Genomic DNA, 20,100 nt, shown 5'->3' on the forward strand with positions numbered 1-20,100 from the left:
GTTAAAAACAAAAACTAGATTTCTTGGGTTGTTTCCTCTTGCACATACTTTGCCCTTTTTCTTTATCTTGGTTTGCATTTTACTCTAAAACCTGGAATGACTTTTCCTTCCCCCTCTCCATATTGACTTGTCAAAATTCTTCAACATCCTTCATTCAAGGCATAATTTTACTACCGTTTTCTTCCCCAAATACCTCAGCTTAAAAGGTTCTCTTACTCCCCTTCACTCTTAAACTTTATTTTATCTCTACCGTGCAGCTCTGTTTTTTTTTTCCTTCTGCCTTAAGTTGTGAATATCAGTGCACATGATAACATCCTGGAACACTAAAAGTTTTTTAATCTGATGCTACATTTTCATCATTTTTGAGTCCTCTGCGGTGGCTAGTAGAGCCAAGGGTTCAATATAATTTGGTGAATAAGTAGATGAATGCCTGAAAGAAGAACGTTTAGGATGAATTCAGTAACGAATCTTCTTTAAGAGGAGTCTGGCATTTTTCTCAATTAGCTTACAGCAAAGGCTGTGAAGGCTGCAGTTCGGATTGGGGCAGTGGATTGATATCTGTGTCAGAGGAAAGAGAGTTACCTTGGCACTGTCTACTAAGTTAAGACATTCACTCAACAAACAGACTTTGAGTGTGATTATGTGCCTAACCGCTGGGATTTCAAAAATAAGAAATGATGCCTGCTTTTAAGGAATTCTTTGAATTTCTCCAGCAAACCAGGCTCCAACACTTCTGTGGGCATTTCCAAAAGCTCTTCCCAACCGAACTTCCTTCCCCCTATTACCTTTAATTAACGCTTTTATTTTATTTTATTTTATTTTTTTGTTTGTTTGTTTATTTGCTTTGGTCGCAAGAAGAGGTTTGTAGGATCCTTGATTCCTGACCAGGGATCGAATCTGAGACCCCTGCAGTGGAAGCTCGAAGTCTCAACCAACAGATCTGCAGGGAAGTTCCCCAAATTAAATTTTATTCCATCCTTCAACCTCACTTTAGTCATATTTTCTCAGGCACTCCTTCCATGATTATTTCTCTATTATATTCTCCTATGAACATTGTCATACTTATTTTTAATTCTCATTCTATGATTCCTTGTTTGATATCCATCTCTCTCATTATAGGACAAACTCAGTGGAAGAAGGAACTGCGTGAGATTTTTTAAGCATCCCATCCTCTGAGTCTAGTGTAGTTTGTCATGTGATAGGAGCTCAATAAAAACTTGTGGACTGAATAAATGAGTGAAGGAATGAAATTCCCAACACAGCTTATGAAATAGCCAGAGTCTGATTTCTGTAAAAAAAAGAAAAAGAGAAAGAAAAATCTCCGAATTTTTCATTTGTAAAGAATTCCTTTATACCTGGATAGACAACTTATGGAAGAAAGAGCAGAGAGATGGCAGAGTTTCATCAGTTTAGGGAAAGGAACATTTATGGGCAGGAAGCTCTTTCTTAGCTGTGAGAAATGTAAAGTGATAATTCACTAGGATTTCGATAAAGATTTATAGACACTGGAAAAAAATCTTATTCTTAATAAGTTAAATGTTAACTGCTGCATTTCCTATTGTCGTATGTAGTTCATGTTTTTTCTGATAAAATTTGGATAAGTATTTCTGATACCTGTTCCTGTGTTACCTGTTTCCCTAGATTATGAAGCTCATCCTGTTATTGAATAAAAGCATTTCTGATAATAAATTGTCTTCAAAACACAAAATATACATGTGTATTAATATATGATTAATAGTTGCTTAAAAACAGCACATGCACATCAAATATATTTGTGGAAACGTCTCTTTGCAAGGCTGTCTCATTTGTCAATGAACTCAACTCAGATTACCACCTTCTCCTGAAATCTTAATGCAAGTTTGTGTGCTCGGCATGCAGTGAGGACAACCAGACTGAAAAGGTGCAGTTTGGGGCTGAGAAAGGTCTATTGCAAGGTGGGGCAAGGAGACAAGATGCCTCATGCCCTCAGGGGCCCTGAAGTCCTGGAAGGGTTATGGCAGAGCACTTCAAAAAGCCAGATGAGGGAGTAGGGGATCACAGGCTGGTGTCACAGGGGTTAACTTTATCAGTCCTTAGGCTCCAGGAGGCCTGGGGCTCTGTGTTGCAAGTTGCCAAGTAGTTTGCATCTTCCATTTGTGGGAGAGGGAGAGGTTTTTACACTTGCAAAAATATGCAGGAAATGAACATTAAGTACTATTATCTAGCTACTTCAAAGAAGAGCTAAAACAGAGGATATGGGGGAAAGCCTGTCCCCTGGAAAGCCCCAGAAGGTCCTGCTTGGTTACACTGCCATCTATGTTCCATGCCACCATATAGTTCATATATCTCTTCCACATGGGATATTGTGTTACTATCATCTTGTTATAGATTCTGCAGTCCTCATCACTGAGCAGAGAGCCAGTTAACTAGGAGGAACCTAATAAACACGGATCGTGTGTGTGTGTGCGTGTGTACTTCCCTGGTGGCTTAGAGGGTAAAGCATCTGCCTGCATCGCAGGAGACCCAGGTTCAATCTCTGGGTCGGGAAGATCCCCTGGAGAAGGAAATGGCAACCCACTCCAGTATTCTTGCCTGGAAAATTCCATGGACAGAGGAGCCTGACACGACTGAGCGGCTTCACTCACTTTTTGTGCGTGCGTGCGTGCGTGCGTGTGTGTGTGTGTGTGTGTGTGTGTGTGTGCGCGCTTAGGGACTCAGTTCTGTCCAACTCTTTGTGATCTCATGGACTGTCGTCCCCAGGCTCCTCTGTCCGTGGGATTTCCCAGGCAAGAATACTGGAGTGGGTATCTTCCCTTCTCCAGAGTATCTTCCCAATCCAGGGAGTGAACCTGAGTCTCCTGCACTGCAGGCAGATTCTTTACCATCTGAGCCACCAGGGAAGCCCCAGACATGGATTTGTTGTTGCTGTTGTTCAGTCACCCACTTGTGTCCGATCTTTGTGACCCCATGGACTGCAGCACCCCAGGCCTCCCTGAACCTCACCATCTCCCAGAGTTTGCCCAAGTTTAGGTGATGTTAAACATGTTTCTTAAAAAATTATTGACAGCAAAAGTCTGAACATATAAATAAATATACCCACTTTATAGGATTTCACTCATTCATGTACTTATTTGACTTTTTACAAATATTTGTTAGAGAAGTGCACTGTATATCAAGCTCTGTGCTTAGAAGGAGGACTTTTAATATGGTAAGTGCTTATTATATGAGTGCCCTGAGACACTGAAAGATTTTCCATGAAACTGTTATTGTTTAGTTGCTAAGTCATGTCTGACTTTCTGCTACCCCTTGGACTGCAGCCTGCCAGGCTACTCTGTCCATGGGATTTCCCTGGCAAGAATGTTGGAGTGGGTTGCCATTTCCTTCTCCAGAGGATCTTCCATCTTCCTTCTCCCAGGGATCAAACCAAACCTGAGTCTCTTGGCAGGCAGATTCTTTACCACTGAGCCACGAGGGAAGCCACCTTCCATAAAATAAAAGGATTTTTTTTAAGGTGTATTTAGAAAACACTGAAGGCATCAAGTTTCTTCACTGAAGAGATTCTCACAAACTTTCAGTGTGCTGATTAGCTTTATGAATCAGCAAGAGAGGCACATTATATACTGAAATCTTCCCATCTTGATAACTATGATGCCCTTTCCATAAGGAGGTTGGTTAACATCTGGATAAACACTTGGGTGCAGTCTCAAAAATGACAGAATGATCTTCGTTTCCTTCATTTCCATGGAAAACCATTCAATATCACAGTAATTCAAGTCTATGCCCCAACCACTAATGCCAAAGAATCTGAAGTTGAACGGTTCTATGTTGACTTACAAGACCGTCTAGAAGTAACACCAAAAAAAATGTCCTTTTTAACATAGGGGACTGGAATGCAAAGATAGGAAGTCAAGAAACACCTGGAGTAACAGGCAAATTTGTCCTTGGAGTACGGAATGAAGCAGGGCAAAGGCTAATAGAGTTTTGCCAAGAGAATGCACTGGTCATAACAAACACCCTCTTCCAACAACACAAGAGACGACTCAACACATGGACATCACCAGATGGTCAATATCTAGATCAGACTGATTATGTTCTTTGTAGCTGAAGATGGAAAAGCTCTATACAGTCAGCAAAAACAAGACCAGGAGCTGACTGTGGCTCAGATCATGAACTGCTTATTTCCAAATTCAGATTTAAATTGAAGAAAGCAGGAAAAACCACTAGACCATTCAGGTATGACCTAAATCAAATCCCTTATGATTATACAGTGGAAGTGAGAAATAGATTCAAGGGATTAGATCTGAGAGACAGAGTGCCTGAAGAGCTATGGATGGGGAGGTTTGTGACATTGTACAAGAGGTGTGATCAAAACCATCCCCAAGAAAAATGCAAAAAGGCAAAATGGTTGTCTGAAGAGGACATGCAAATAGCTGAGGAAGGAAGAGAAGTGAAAAACAAAGGAGAAAAGGAAAGATATACCCATCTGAATGCAGAATTCAAAAAAATAGCAAGGAGAGATAAGAAAGGCTTCCTCAGCGATCAATGCAAAGAAATAGAGAAAAACAATAGAATGGGAAAGACTAGAGATCTTGTCAAGAAAATTACAGATAACAAGGGAACATTTCATGCAAAGATGGGCTCAATAAAGGACAGAAAGTATATAGACCTAATAGAAGCAGAAGATAATAAGAAAAGGTGGTAAAAATACACAGCAGAACTGTACAAAAAAGATCTTCATGACCCAGATAACCACAATGGTGTGATCACTCATCTAGAGCCAGACATCCTGGGATGTGAAGTCAAGGGGGCCTTAGGAAGCATCACTAAGAACAAAGCTAGTGGAGGTGATGGTATTCCAGTTGAGCTGTTTCAAATCCTAAAAGATGATGCTGTGAAAGTGCTACACTCAATAGGCCAGCATATTTGGAAAATTCAGCAGCGTCCACAGGATTGGGAAAGGTCAGTTTTCATTCCAATCCCAAAGAAAGGCAATGCCAAAGAATGCTCAAATTACCACACAATTGCACTCATCTCACATGCTAGTAAAGTAATGCTCAAAATTCTCCAAGAGAGGCTTCAATAGTACTTAAACTGTGAACTTCCAGATGTTCAAACTGGATTTAGAAAAGGCAGAGGAACCAGAGATCAAATTGCCAACATCCGCTGGATCATGGAAAAAGCAAAAGAGTTCCAGAAAAACGTCTATTTCTGCTTGATTGACTATGCCAAAGCCTTTGACTGTGTGGATCACAACAAACTATGGAAAATTCTGAAAGAGATGGGAATACCAGACCACCTTACCTGCCTCCTGAGAAATCTGTATAAAGGTTAAGAAAGCTGAGTATTGAAGAATTGGTGCTTTTGAACTTTGGTGTTTAGAAGTCTCTTGAGAGTCCCTTGGACTCCAATGAGATCAAACCAGTCAATCCTAAAGAAAATCAGTCTTGACAGGAAAAAAGACACAGATGTGTATAACGGACTTTTGGACTCAGAGGGAGAGGGAGAGGGTGGGATGATTTGGGAGAATGGGAATTCTAACATGTAAACTATCATGTAAGAATTGAATCGCCAGTCCATGTCTGACATAGGGTGCAGCATGCTTGGGGTTGGTGCATGGGGATGACCCAGAGAGTTGTTGTGGGGAGGGAGATGGGAGGGGGGGTCATGTTTGGGAATGCATGTAAGAATTAAAGATTTTAAAATTAAAAAAAAAAGATAAACAAACAAACAACAAAAAAAAAGAAAATCAGTCTTGAATATTCATTGGAAGCACTGATGCTGAAACTGAGGCTGCAATACTTTGGCCACCTGATGCGAAGAACTGACTCATTTGAAAAGAACCTGATGCTGGGAAAGATTGAAGCAAGAGAAGAGGACCACAGAGGGTGAGATGGTTGGATGGCATCACCGACTCAATGGACTTGAGTTTGAGCAAGCTCTGGGTTTTGGTGATGGACAGGGAGGCCTGGCGTGCTGCAGTCCATAGGGTGGCGAAGGGTTGGACATGACTGAGTGGGTGTACTGAACTGAATTGAAACACTAGATAATGGTGGTGAAGTGAAGTGAAGTGAAGTGAAGTGAAGTCGCTCAGTCGTGTCCAACTCTTTGCGACCCATGGACTGTAGCCCACCAATCTCCTCCATCCATGGGATTCTCCAGGCAAGAATACTGGAGTGGGTTGCCATTTCCTTCTCCAGGAGATCTTCCCGACCCAGGGATCGAACCCAGATCTCCCACATTGCAGGCAGACGCTTTAACCTTTGCACCACCAGGGAAGCCCAGATAATGCTGGTATATATGCCTAATACCTGGAGAATGCTGGTATATATACCTAATACCTGGAGAAGGCAATGGCACCCCACTCCAGTACTCTTGCCTGGAAAATCCCATGGACGGAGGAGCCTGGTAGGCTGCAGTCCATGGGGTCCTGAAGAGTCAAACATGACTGAGCAACTTCACTTTCACTTTTCACTCTCGTGCATTGGAGAAGCAAATGGCAACCCACTCCAGTCTTCTTGCCTGGAGAATCCCAGGGATGGGGGAGCCTGGTGGGCTGCCGTCTACGGGGTCGCACAGAGTTGGACACAACTGAAGTGACTTAGCAGCAGCAACGGCAGCTGCTAACACAAGTTAAACTTGTTTTTTAAAATTGAGAAACAGTACTCAGAGCTTAACTGCTTATCACCTGAGTCAACAGCTCCAGGTGTGAAGACCACAGGGAAGAGGGAGGAACTTGCAAGCTCTTTTGTTTCAGCCTCTGAGCTACAGAAACAGGCCCTTCTCAAGAGTTAGGTTTACCCATGTGCGGTCAGAAAGTTCTCCACACTGTGGCTAGGACAAGCCTAAGTGACTTCTTTTAGCTCTGCTATTCAGGGCAACAAGGAGGTTAATCCTAATATGCAGGGGGAAAGTACAATGAGTTAGCCTGATCTTTGAAATAACCTTGGCAATGTATGAGAACAGTGACTCAAAAGAGACATAGTTGCTTTAAAAACAAAGGGAAAGGTCGTGTTTTATTCTCTGTCTTGAACCAGGTTGATTGTTGAGTCACAAAATCAAATGCAATCATTTTTAACTAAATCAGGATAAAATCTCAGTATTACATATTTACTCTCAGAACAGAGGCAATAAGAGTCTGCCATATAACTAAATTTCCCATCTCTATAGATAACACATGATATGTCTCTTGAATTAAAAAGCAAAACAGAACTTAAATGAGAGCTTTAAGGAGTTAAACATTCTGCAAGAAGGATCTTTTGGAATCAAAGCTGATTAGCCAGTTTTATGATACTATTTATCCCACATTGTAGCTCAGATGGTAAAGACTGCCTGCAGTGCAGGAAACTCGGATTCCATCCCTGGGTTGGGAAGCTTACTTGGAGAAGGGAAAGGCTACCCACTTCAGTATTCTTGCCTGGAGAATTCCATGGACAGAGGAGCCTGGCGGGTACAGTCTGTGGGGTCAAAAACAGTCAGACATGACATGACTAAGTGACTGTTACTCACTCACTCAGAATTAGTGGAGAAAGAAAACTTCAAGTCCATTTAGTACAATTCAGCTTCCTCAAATCTCTGCTGGAATGAAGCAAGGTATAAAGAAAGACAGCGAGAGTGGAGAAAGGCCAGAATCCTTACCACAAAGGAGTAAATTGCAAATCACTTGGTTTTAGCACCTTGGTCAAGACTTCAGAGTTGGCTGTAAACCCTGATCTAGCCTTTTGGTCTCTTTTACCCAGATGTTTAGGGCTCTCTTTTTAATGCAAAACCCCTCAAATCTGCATTATCTCCAGGCAGCTACTTTACTCTTAAATCTGATATGTTGAGACTATGCTTGAATTCTTTTCCATCAAAAAGTTATAAATCAAACTCAGGCTTTTATGTTATTAGATTTTAAACAAAGTCACTCTGAATAGTCATCCCAGTACATGAAATTTTTAGCACTAATAAAAGACAAAATAACATGTTAAAAATAGATATTCTAAAATTCTTGCCCCAAATGAATTGTTGTCATGTTACCCACTTTGAAAGAACATGAAGACAGAGCAGAGCTTACCTGGGGGCTCAGCAGGAAAGAATCCGTTAGCAGTGCAGGAGACACAAGAGAAAGGGTTCCATCCCTGTGTCTGGCAGATCCCCTGGAGGAGAAAATGGCAACCCACTCCAGCATTCTTGCGTGGAGAATCCCATGGACAGAGGAGCCTGGTGGGCTACAGTCCATAGGGTTGCAGAGTCGGACACAACTGAAATGACTTAGCATGGACACAGGTGGCCAGAACAAGTTTGGAGCTAATGATTTTCACCTCTCAGATTTATTGGGTAATCTATATAGTATATGAAAACTACCTAGGGAAAATACTTACCACATAATTGGGGTTTAATAACTTTTTCTTTTCTTCTCCCCTCCTTCCTAAACCACTAACTTCCTTAGTGTTTCTTCCTGTTTCCTTTCTTCCTTCTGAAAGTTACATTACTCAACAAACTGCTGGGCCAGGCCTGGAATATTTACTTAAATATCAGGGCTTTTACTTCTCAAAAATGCATTTTGATTCACCTAATTTGGGGCTTCAACACAGCCTTCAGATTTTTCTCTAGAAATATTAGAAATAATAGGTGGCCTTCTTCTCCTTTAAACACAGAGCAATCAATGGCTATAATTATCTTGTATGTTCTGACTTCCAAAAGAACACTCAATACAGACGATTCTGCATCTGACAAAGTAAATGCTTTGGAAAGTTTAAAATGTGATCAGTGGGCCAATAGGAAGAGCATGGCATGTCTTCAGATGGATTTGAGTCCTGGCATCACTTTCCATGTTCTGGTTGACTGTGAGTGGATACCGCTATTTCTTCATTTATAAAAGTGTAAGAACTCCCATCTACAAACATCATAAGATGTTGGAAATTCAAAGGAATTCTTTCAATTTGAGTTCTTATTAGTTCTAAGCATTAGATGGAGACATTCAGGTTTTCCCATGGCACAGATCAGATAGGGCCTGACTCATCATGGACACTTGTCTTCATCCTCATTGCTACCACCCTAGCCATGTGGCCATCATCTTGTGTCTGTTGTCAGAGACATTTATTTCTCTTTCTTCTGCGCTTGCTTTTCTGTGTTTTCCCATGGAACAGCCAGTGTGAGGTCATGTCACTCATGTGCTTTGAAGTCTTCAAATATCTTCTATCTCAGGATGCCCTGCTCCACAAGGTCCTGCACCATCTGCCTTCTGTCTGTTTCCATGACTTCCTGTTGAATTCTCTCTTTCTTCCTTCTTACATTACACACTGGCAGTCTTTGTGTTTCCCAGCCAAGACAAGCTTGTCCCCGCTTCAGGATCATTACCTGCAGCTCTTTATTTTGCCTGAAGCACTCCTCTCCATGAACTTGGCATGGCTGGTTTCATCCTGACATTTAGGTCACCTCCTCAAAGAGGCCTAATTTTTTATTACTCGACTATTTTTCAGTCCCACTCAGAAGTAGTCTTACCCAGTATAGCCAAGAATTTAGGCCTTGCTTGGTGGTTTGGGAACAGTGAGCCTTCCCCAGGGAGATTTTGGCAGAAGAAACATAGCTAGATATTAGTGAGTGTCAAGAGGGCTGACAGCTTCCATTGATCTTCCAGGACCATGACTAAGGCTTCTTATGTTGCTGTGACCCCATTAGCTGGCAGCCTTCCAAACTGTCAAGAGCCTTACTTCTGGGCATACAGAGCTGATATCTCACTATGTGGATGTAAGCCAGCCTGGACAAGGTCCAATTAAGAAAGCGTCTACGTGGAAATGATACTATTTGGCAAGAGACAAATCCACTGATGGCATTGGTATTATCTATCTTTCCTTCCCATGCTTAAGTGATTTCCTTCACAGAGCAGATAAAAGTCAGTCTACAGAACTGTGACTGGATGAGAATATGTAGTTATTCTAACCCTGATGAACTTTTGGAGTTTAATAAATCTGGGCCCTCATAGCCTCATCTTCTCTTTTCTTCTATCATTGTGAATGAAATCATTTGGACTTCTTTTTTTTTTTTACTCTAAATGCACTGATAAAATCATTACTGTTTATTTGATTTATTTTTGGCAGCACTGTCTTCAGTGCTGTGCACCAGCTTTCGGCTTTCTCTAGTTGCAGTGAGTGGGGGCTGTTCTCTAGTTGCACTGTGTAGGTTTCTCATTGCAGTGGCTTCGCTTGCTGTGGAGCACAGGCTGCAGGGTGCGTGGGCTTCAGTAGTTGCAGCTTGCAGGCTTAGTTGCCCCATGGTGTGTAGAATCTTCCCTGACCAGGGATTGAACCTGTGTCCCCTGAACTGGCAGGTAGGATCTTAACCTCTGGACCACCAGGAAAGTCCTACTATTTTTTCCTTGTTTAAACTAAATTGACAGATATGAAAAACAGATTAGTAGATGATCACTTCAATTCCACTAGTTCCTATCCATGTACTTGGTTAATATTAAACTTTACTCACTCCGTCTCATCATCCTACAAACCTAGCCGAAATTGCAACCTCCTCTGAGAAGCCCTTCTTATTATAATCATGAAATAAGAGTGGGTGACTCTATCCTTTATTTCTAAAACACAGTCATATTTTTCAGTAATAATGTCTTATATACTAAATTAACTATTTAAAAGTTTATTTTTTCCTCTCTCTAATAGGCTGTAATCTGTACAAGGAGGAGGAGGATATGTTGCTCATCTTTTAGAACATATCTAATCAACATGAGATGCTTATTGATGGAGGAATTTGTCTTTATTGATCAAGTGATCAAAAAATTGATTTTGTTATTTATTACAATTAAGCAAAAAATACACAACTTAGTCAATAACAAGTTAATATGCTTGTGTGCTGTGCTTAGTCACTCAGTTGTGTCTGACTCTTTGCAACCTCGTGGATTGTAGTCTGCTGTCTATGTGGATTCTCCAGACAAGAATACTGGAGTGGGTAGCCATGCTCTCCTCCAGAGATCTCCCCAACCTAGAGATCAAATCCAGTTCTCCCACTTTGCAGGCAGATTCTTTACTGTCTGAGCCACCAGTGAAGCCCCTAATATGGTTGAGTTTCTACCAAATGACAAGCAGTTTGAATACATGGTTCAACACTAAGCAAATCTATCCATTATGTACTAATAACCCTATTTCACAGATGACAGAACTGGGACTCAGAAGTATAAGAAATTTCTCCAAAGTCCATTAGCACATGAAGGCAGAGTTCAAAACTGATTTATTCTCTGAGTCTGTTGTTCTTTATGATCTCTAATAACCTCTTTACAATTGTTTTCTCCCAGGTGGCATAGTGGTAAAGAATATGCCTAACAATGCAAGAGATGCAGGTTTGATCCTTGGGTCAGGAAGATCCCCTGGAGGAGAAAATGGCAATTCACTCCAGTATTCTTGTCTGAAAAATTCCATGGACAAAGGAGCCTGGCAGGCTACAGCCACTGGGATTGCAGAGAGTCAGATACGACTCAGGACACACACACACACACACACACACACACACACACACACACAAGTACTAATGACATTAAATGAAATCATATATCTCAATATACACATTTTTCAAGCTATTAAAATAATAGAGTCCACTAATGTTAGTTTGATTACTGAACTACAGAGATAGCTATATATCTAACAATATGCAGCTTGGACAATATAAAAGACTGATGCATCAAGGTTTAGAGTGGTGAAAAGCATAGGTTTTGGACAAAGCTGTGACTTTGAATCCTGTAAGATGAGTGGTCCTGTGCAGGTTACTCAGACTCAATGAAAGTAACTTTCCTTATCTTTCAATATCCATTTTCTTGAAAGCCAGAACTAGACTAGCTAGTTAAAGCAAAGTAGGAATGTATTGAAGTTACTCATGATCAAAGACCAGAGAACCAGGCAGAGGCAAGGGTAGAAACATAGTCGCTTTGAATAATAAAAGGAGATTTCTCATTCTGATTCCTACTTTTTCCCATGCCCTCCTCCGCCAAGGAATGTGCATTAACCCTGTTTCTGTCTTCCTGGTGCTCCGCAGTCAAAATTCAAATGCTCCCAAGGGAGAGTCTGACTGGTTCAGTTTAGGTCACATGACGGCCTTTTAGATAAATTTGACCAGATTTCTTCAGTAGCTCTGAGTGACTACCACATTGTGACTCAAGGTTTGACTTTACAAAAAGCTAAAAATATGTTTTAATTCTGAAAAATCTGAAGAGAAAGTTTTTAGAATCACTCATTTGGATCCCAAACAAAGTCCAGTAAAATTTTGTTGAAGAGACTTCTTTGGCAGTCCAGTGGTTAAGATTTTGCTTTCCAATGCAGGGGGTGTGGGTTCAGTCCCTAGTTCGGGTGCTAGGGTCCCATATGTGAAGTGTTAGTCCCTCAGTTGTGTCTGACTCTTTGTGACCCATGGACTGTAGTCTGCCAGGCTCTTCTTTCCATGGGATTCTCCAGGCAAGAATATTAGAGTGGGTTGCAATTCCCTTCTCCAGGGGATCTTTCCAATCCAGGGATTGAACCCACATTCCCTTCATCTCCTGCACTGCAGGTAGATTCTTTACCATCTGAGCCACTGGGGAAGCCCATGTACCTCATGGCCAAAGAAATAAAACAAAACATAAAACAGAACAGTATTGTAACAAATACAATACAGACTTTAAAAATGGGCCGCATCAAAAAATGAATCATTTTTAATAAGAGCTTTGTTAGAGATTTGAAGTGCATCCTAGTGATGACAATGTGGAAAGTTTACTTCCTTTAATAACCAAATTGATCCAGCTTGGAATGATTCATTAACATCCATTTACCATGCTTCCTAAATATGATTGTTTTTAGTGTTAAATGTCTTGCTTTTATTGTAGACTGCTATCAGTAAATTTAGTTTTTTGAATGCCTTGCATACAGTAATGCTCCATGGATATTGCATTCCTTCTGTATCCCTAACTCAAGACATTATCAGAACTCTTTTACATTCACGTTAGAGAATGTAACCATATAGAGCCGATATAACTTAAAAACGAGTTTGTTTTAAAGACCCTGAGGAAGAAATTGTGATTGGCTGATGTCAGCTGACTATCCCTCCATCTGAGTAGATGTCCCTTATGAGGCAGGGTCACGTGCCTCCCCATGGTAAGCATGGAGGACAGAACATGAAGGATGAAAGAGGATGAGCATGCTATTCCACCAGCATCAAGCAGACACGTCGGCCCAGACTCTAACAGTGAAGCCGAAAGTCTGTAATAATAGCAGTCTTTTGGTGAACCCTCATGAAACTGACTACTGGGATGCCAATCCCCTTATTTTTTACCGCCTCCTCTTCTAATGGCACACCTACTCTCTGCTGTGCCCACCCAAGTCCCTTTCTTCCATGAGGAAGAGCAATGCTGTTCTGTGAACTGGAGACTCCCCTCACCCTCAGGTCACCTCTGAAGCTGTCCTCTTGCTCTGCTGCAGTTGTCCTGACAGGTCACTTCATGGCTTTTCTCTTGCTGATGCTTCTGGTTGTCACCATTTCCACCGTTGCCTGCACAGTGAGCAAGCTTTGCACAGCAGCTCTTTCCACTCGTCTTCTGCTGCTCCTTTTGAATGATTCAAGAGTGTAATTGGCAACCCATGATGATTTAAAAAGGGTTTTGGGCCTTTTACCATAGTCTAAGACTGAGAACGTTTGCTGTTGATTTTTCCTAAAGTCAGGAGATTAGCACCTCAAACAGTTAGAACAGTGCTGAATATTTACAGGGTCTTATATTTACTTCCTTAGCAAACAGACCTTGAAACTTTTTGTTTTCTTTTGCAGATGGTTTATAGGGGAATGCTTTTAGGAAAAACTTCCTGGAAGACAGTGAGGAAAGTAGGAATAGACAGGAAAAAACTGACCTAAGATGCAGTTTCATCTAAAGCCTCAGACTATCCCTCAGAGGTTCTAGAAATGGAATGGCCGTGTAGAATACTGAATGGGAGAAGATATTTACAAATGATATATCTCATAAGAGCTTAATATCCCAAATGTATAGACTCATACAACTTAACATCAAAAAGGCAAACAATCAATTAAAAAATGGACAGGGGAACTAAGTAGAAATTTTTCTAAACCAAACATACAGATGGCCAATAGACAAAAGGAAAGATGCTCAATATCATTAATTATTAGGGAAATGAAAATCATAACAAGCTCAACCTGTGGTATCACCTCAGACTTGTCCGAATGGCTATTATAAAAAAGACAGCAAATAATAAGTGTTGGTGAAGATGCTGAGAAAAGGGAACCCTTGTACTTTGTTGGTGGGAATGTAAACTGATGCATCTACTATAGAGAATAGTATGGAGGTTCCTCACAAAATTAAAAATAGAACCACCACTGTTGTTGTTATTGTTTAGTCGCTAAGTCGTGTCCGACTCTGTTGAAACCCCACGGACTATAGCCTACCAGGATCCTCTGTCCATGGGATATCCCAGGTAAGAATACTGGAGTGGGTTGCCATTTCCTTCTCCAGGGGATCTTCCCTATCCAGCGATCAAACCCCAGTCTCTTGCACTGCAGGCTGATTCTTTACCACTGAGCCACTTGGTAAGTCCATCCAGCAATTTCACTTTTGGATATTTTTCTGAGGAAAACAAAAGCAGTAATTTGAAAAGATATATGCACCCCTATGGTCATCTTAGCATTATTTACAATAGATTTGAAAGCAATCTAAATGTCCATTGACAGATGAATAGATAAAGAAGATGTAGTATTTATATACAATGCAATATTGTTCAGACATGTAAAAGAATTAAAAGAAGAATTAAATCATCATTTATAATAACATGAAAGGAGCTGGAAGTATTTTGCTAAGTGAAATGTGAAACATATAAAGTAAAATACCTTATAACTGCGTTTCTTTGTATAATCTGTAAAATGAAACAAATGAAAAAACATAACAAATGGGAAATAGTCATAGATACAGAGAACAATTATGTGGTAGTCAGAGAGAAGAAGGGGATGAGTGAAATAGTTCAGAGAGATTAAGAGGTACAAACTTTCAATTACAAAGTCACAAATAGGAGTCATGGGGGTGAAATCTACAGCATGGAAAATACAATCAATAATAATATGACAACTTTGTACGTGATAGATGGTAACTAGACTATTCATGAGCTTCCCTGGTGGCTCAGCTGGTAATGAATCCGCCTGCAATGGGGGAGACCTGGGTTCAATCCCTGGGTTGGGAAGATCCCCTGGAGAAGGGAACGGCTACCTACTCCAGTATTCTGCCTGGAGAATTCCATGGACTGTATAATCCAGAGGGTCGCAAAGAGTCGGACATGACTAAGCAACTTTCACTTTCTTTCTATTCACCATGAATAGAATGGTGACCATTTTGTAATGTTTAAAAATATCAAGTCACTATGTTGTACACATAACAGGCAATAATATACTGTTGTAAGTTACTTATACTTCACAAACAAACAAACTCATGGAAAAAGAGATCAAATTTGTGGTTACCATAGTGGGGAGAGGGAATTAGATGAAGTTGGTTAAAAGGTACAAATTTCCAGTTATAAGATTACTAAGTACTAGGCTGCAGTGTAGAACATGATTAGTACAAGTAAAATTGAAGTATATTATATATGAAGTTGTTAAGAGTGAATCTTAAGAGTTCTCATCAAAAGGAATTTTTTTCTTTGATTATGTATCTATATGAGATAAAGAATATTCACAAAACTTAACTTTGTTAATCATTTAATGATACATGTAATTCAGGGCTTCCCTGGTGGCTCAGCAGTAAAGAATCCACCTGTAATGCAGGAGATGCAGAAGACACAGGTTCAATCCCTGGGTCAGGAAGATCCCTTGGAGGAGGTTATAAAAACCCACTCAAGTATTCTTGCCAGGAGAATCCTATGGACAGAGGAGCCTGGCGGGCTACGGTCCATAGCATCACAAAGAGCTGGACAGGACTGAAGTAACTGAGCACGCACAAACATACTTAAGTCAAATCATTATGCTGTCTACTTTAAACATTTATAATGCTGTATGCCCATTGCATATCAATAAAACTGGAAGAAAAAACAAACAAACAAACTTGACCCATGATTTTCTCCCAATTAAAAAAGAAAAAAGAAATAATACGAGAAATCCTATACACTTCATCCAGTTTTCCTCATTCCCCCAATGATAACAACTTGCAAAACATACAATAATACAATAAGGAAATTAAGATTGATATAACTCATTTATCTTATTCAGATTTCCCAGGTTTTTCTTATACTTGTGTGTGTGTATGTGTATTTAGCTCTATGGAATTCTAACACATATGTGAGTTTTTCGTCCACCACCCCAGGAACGACACAGAATGGTTCCATCACAAGAATCTTTGTCTTGATCTTTCATAACCACACTCTTCTTCCTCATACACACACATGCATACCACTACCCTAAGCCCTGGGAACCACTCTGGTTGTTTTGTAGAGAATAGACCAGAGATCTGCAAGTAGAGAAGCAGGATGAGAAATTTGGAGGGTGATGTAGAAATCCATCTAACAAATGATGTATGTCAGACTAGGATATTTTTATAAGGGTGGTGGAAACAAGATTTTGAATACACTTTGAACTTAGAATCAATAGTATTTCCTGGCATCCTGGATGAGGACTGTGAGGGAAAGAAAGGAATCAAGAATCATCTGAGATTATGAGTAAACCAGAAGGATGGAGATGACTTTGGAGAAAAGATTGATCTTTGAAGTTTCTATTAGACAAGTCCAGATATTTAGTAGGCTCCTGGCATATGGAAAACAAGTCAAACCTGAGAACATAAATTTAGAAGTTATCAGTAAACTTACCCTTAAAGTCATAGGACTAGATGAGATCACCAAAGCAGTGAACACAGATAGAAGACAGAGGATTAAGGTCTGAATCCCAGAACGTTCCAGTGTGAATAGGTTCCAGAGGAAAAAAGTGGAATCAGTATAGAAGGCTGAGGGCTTGTTTCCTTTTCAGATTAATTTCCCTACCTCTTTACCTTCTTATTTACATGCTCTCTACTTTTTTTTATAAGTTTATTTCTCGCTTCCTACAGAAGACTGAAATTTAATTTAGAAAAAACACCACGTCTTCTTTTTTGTCAGGGTCCATGTATCAGTTTGGATCCAATCAAGAGAGAGGAAGCACAGTAGATTGAACAGGGAAAGTTTAATGTAAATAATTATCAACTAAAACTCAGAGTAGAATATTGAGGTTAGACTGACAAGAAATAAATAGAACTGTATATAAACTGTATATAAATAAAAAGAGTACACAAATGAGAGAGAATAGCCGCTCCTCCAAATCTGAGATAGAGACCCTGAGAAAGCATACAACCCACCTTATGCAGTGGGCTGAGATCTTGATCTTGTTGGAGAGAACTTGACCGTGTCTCACCATTTAGAGCATGGGCTTGTGTTTAATTCTGTACACTGCTTCTCAAGTTCTGACCCCTGATATACCTACTGTATAACACAGAGAATTCTGCTTAATATTCTGTAACAACCTAATTGGGAAAAGAATTTGAAAAAGAATAGATACACATGTATGCATAACTGAATCACTTTGTTGTACACCTGAAATTAATATGATATTGTTCATCAAATATACTCTAATATAAAACAAAAAGGGAAAAAAGAACTTGATGGAAATCTGTCCTCTGGGGGTGCTCTGGAAAGCTCTTTCATGCAAAAGGGGCTTCCTAGTTTGCACTAGTGTAAAGAACCTGCCTGCCACTGCAGGAAATGTAAGAAACTTAGGTTTGATCTCTGGGTTGGGAAGATCCCCTGGAGTAGGGCACGGCAACCTGCTCCAGTATTCTTGCCTGGAGGATCCCATGGATGAAGGGGCCTGGTGGGCTACACTTAATGGAGTCGCAGAGTTGGATACAGCTGAAGCAACTTAGCACACACACACACGCACATCGTGCCAAAGTCACTCCACTATTAAAAACTTTCAAGGGACATACCAGGAAAAGCTGATAGATGCTGAGGATTGCCTGCTGTCATGCACTGCAAGAGCTAGGCACTGGAGAAGCTGTCTGAGTTCATAATGTAGGAGCTCTATGCTGGAGAAACCAACTGCATTGTAGCAGTAAAAGGCTGGAAAAGTTGCCTGTGCTGCAGGAGTTGAGTACCAGAGAAGAGGCTCATTGAAGACATGTAACACTGGAGACATCCTGTGGAGGGACCCTCCTAGAGACAACTTACAACCAGGAAGCAGATCCCCTTTCTCCCGAAGAAGTTCTGCTGAGTCATAGCATACTCTACACAAAGTGCTTCAGTTCAGTTCAGTCACTCAGTCATGTCTGACTCTTTGTGACCCCATGGACTGCAGCATGCCAGGCCTCCCTGTCCACCACCAACTCCCAGAGTTTACTCAAGCTCATGTCCATTGAATCGGTGATGCCGTCCAACCATCTCATCCTCTGTCGTCTCCTTCTCCTCCAACCCTCAGTCTTTCCCAGCATCAGGGTCTTTTCAAATTAGTCAGTTCTTTGTATCAGGTGGCCAAAGTATTGGAGTTTCAGCTTCAACATCAGTCCTTCCAGTGAATATTCAGGACTGGTTTCCTTTAGGATGGACTGGTTGGATCTCCTTGCAGTCCAAGGGACTCTCAAGAATCTTCTCTAACACCACAGTTCAAAAGCATCAATTCTCTGGCCCTCAGCTTTCTTTATACTCCAACTCTCACATCCATACATGACCACTGGAAAAACCATAGCCTTGACTAGATGGACATTTGTTGGCAAAGTAATGTCTCTGCTTTTTAATATGCTGTCTAGGTTGGTCATAACTTTCTTTCCAAGGAGCAAGCGCCTTTTAATTTCAAGACTGCAGTCACCATCTGCAGTGATTTTGGAGCTCAAAAAAATAAAGTCTGTCACTGTTTCCACTGTTCCCCATCTATTTGCCATGAAGTGATGGGACCAAATGCCATGATCTCAGTTTTCTGAATGTTGAGCTTTAAGCCAACTTTTTCACTCTCCTCCTTCACTTTCATCAAGAGGCTTTTTAGTTCTTCTTCACTTTCTGGGCCATAAGGGTGGTGTCATCTGCATATCTGAGGTTATTAATATTTCTTCCAGCAATTTTGATTCCAGCTTGTGCTTCCTCCAGCCCAGCATTTCTCATGATGTATTCTGCATATAAGCTAAATAAGCAGGGTGACAATATACAGCCATGACTTCCATTGGCAAAGGATGAATTTTTCAAGGTCCCAAATCCATTTTCACAGAGCAGGTAAAACGGATAGATTTGGAGCTGATAGGCAATCAATCAGTAGCTAGCATAATAGTTTATACAAATATAATGCTCATCACCCAATATTTAGATGTTGATACTGACTGTTTCCTGGTAGCTCAGATGGCAAAGAATCTGCCTGTAATTCAGGAGACCTGTGTTCAATCCTTGGGTCAGGAAGATCTCCTGAGAAGGGAGTGGCAACCCACTCCAGAATTCCTGCCTGGAGAATTCTGTGAACAGAGAAGCCTGGTGGGCTACAGTCCATGGGGTCACAAGTAGTAGGACATGACTGAGTGTGTTAAACAGCACACTGACTGTTTAACCTTGACATTGAAAAATAGGAAAAGAGACCACAGAAGAGAACTATAAGGGAAGAAAAAAGAAAGGAAGGTAGCATTGAAAGGAGGCACTGGAAGGAGAATAACAGAAAGGAGGAACTCTCTGGTTTTTAAGCTGCAGATGACTTATCACTGCTAATGGGCAGAATTTCATGATAAAATTCCAAATATTCTTGTCTCCTGCTCCTAAATATTAGTATCATTGCTCTCTTATGGTCATATTTCTGAGTAACTGACTTGATATTTTAGATTTTTAACAATCCTATAGATTAAATATTAGCTGGGTACTAGGAAGCTGGGTAGAGCTTTGGTTTGCTTAGTGTGGTCCCTTACTTAAAACACTTCTTCCATGATTGTTAAAGAAGGAAGCACCTAAATATCAGTCACAGAAACATAATTTCAAAGTGAAAAAAGAAAAAATACTGGACAGGAGATTTCTCTGGCAGTCTAGTGGTTAAGACTCTGTGTCCCCTCTGCAGGGGGCAGAAGTTTAATCCCTGGTCATGGAACTAAGATTCTGCATGCCATATTGTGCAACCAAAAAAAAAGAAAACAAGCAAACA

The sequence above is a fragment of the Ovis canadensis genome, chromosome 9, assembly GCF_042477335.2.
Source record: "Ovis canadensis isolate MfBH-ARS-UI-01 breed Bighorn chromosome 9, ARS-UI_OviCan_v2, whole genome shotgun sequence".
Lineage (NCBI taxonomy): Eukaryota > Metazoa > Chordata > Mammalia > Artiodactyla > Bovidae > Ovis > Ovis canadensis.